The sequence below is a fragment of the Citrus sinensis genome, chromosome 5 (genome assembly GCF_022201045.2).
Source record: "Citrus sinensis cultivar Valencia sweet orange chromosome 5, DVS_A1.0, whole genome shotgun sequence".
NCBI lineage: Eukaryota > Viridiplantae > Streptophyta > Magnoliopsida > Sapindales > Rutaceae > Citrus > Citrus sinensis.
In genome coordinates this window covers 1,319,753-1,321,162 of record NC_068560.1, presented here as the reverse complement: position 1 = coordinate 1,321,162, position 1,410 = coordinate 1,319,753, and positions in this window count along the sequence as shown.

Genomic DNA, 1,410 nt, shown 5'->3' with positions numbered 1-1,410 from the left:
TTAAATAATGTTTTTGCTTATTTTGGCCAGAAGAAAATTTTTGGTTAAGCGTGCCCATATGTTTATTAAAAAAATACTTCTGTAAATTTTTTTTGGTGTCTTAAGTGTCTCTTTTAGCTTTTAGTAAAAAAAAATTCGAAAATAAAAAATTCTCCAGCTCCGTCCCGCGCGTGCAACCAGCAGCACAACACCAGAGCAGCAGCCGCGCTCACCAACCAGCCCGCGCGTAGCAGCCCGCGTCTCCAGCCCACGTATCCAACAACCAACAGTCGCGTGCCTACAATCACCAGCAGTCGTGCATCCCAAATCCCAGCCGCATTGGCAAGCAGTCCACGCCCAGCATTCTAGCCGCGTGAATCATTGCCCGTGAGTGAAATTATTGTAACAATGCCGAAGAGAAAAGCATCAACTTCCAAGTCATCAACGTCTAAAAAGAAACGCGTCGCAAAGAAATCCAAGATTGCCGCTCCCACTACGGTTCCATGGAGCACAGTTTCAGATTCACGCCAAGCCGTGAGACAAAGATCGAAACATGGAAAAAGCATGAGTGTTTTGCCACTTGCTGAATCCAATCTCGGAGAGTGCCTCACATTCACGACTCAACTAGAGAAAGAAAGGTACAAAGATATTTCCAAGCGAAAAATACTTCCAGTTAAGTACATTCATTACCCGACTCTTGAAAAATTAAATGTTAAGGATAATTTTAATTCTTTGATCGATAAGATTGGTTTGCGTAAATTTGTTGATATTGATTGTTTGGGATATGTTGAGTTGATTAGGGAGTTCTATGCTATTTTTCAATTTAATATACCGAATGATTTTACTTTTCATACTCCGGATGTTATAAAGTTTAGGTTAATGGGACAAAATTTTTCACAATCTATCACAGATTTTAACATAGCTTTAGGATTCATTGATGATGATTATTCTTCTAGTGATGCATATTTTGGGACAACTTGTGCCTTTAGCGAAAATTTTGAGCCTTATGGTCTTTGGCGTAATTTATCTTTTGATCACAATGCCTATGACCCGAGTAAATCAAAGAGCTCTTTCTTACGTGATCCTGTTTTGAAATGTGTGCATCGGTTCTTAGCATATAATTTTTTAGGAAAAAAAATCACTAGGGAGTTTTCTCTAAAACTGAGTTTTATTTTATCTGGTGCATGTTAAATGATGTGAGGCCTAATTTAGGTTTTTGGTTAGCAGATCAATTTCAGAGTGTGTTAAACGGTAGATGACTTTATTTCTTGGTCCATACATTACTCTGTTAGCTATAAACTTATGTGTGCTTGATCCTGACAATAATGATTTGCATCCTGCTTGCAAAAAGGAATTTTTGGATATGTGTGTCTTTGAAAGAACAGGTGTGGTCGAATTCAAGGAGGGAAGATTTCAATTTACTGAACTAGG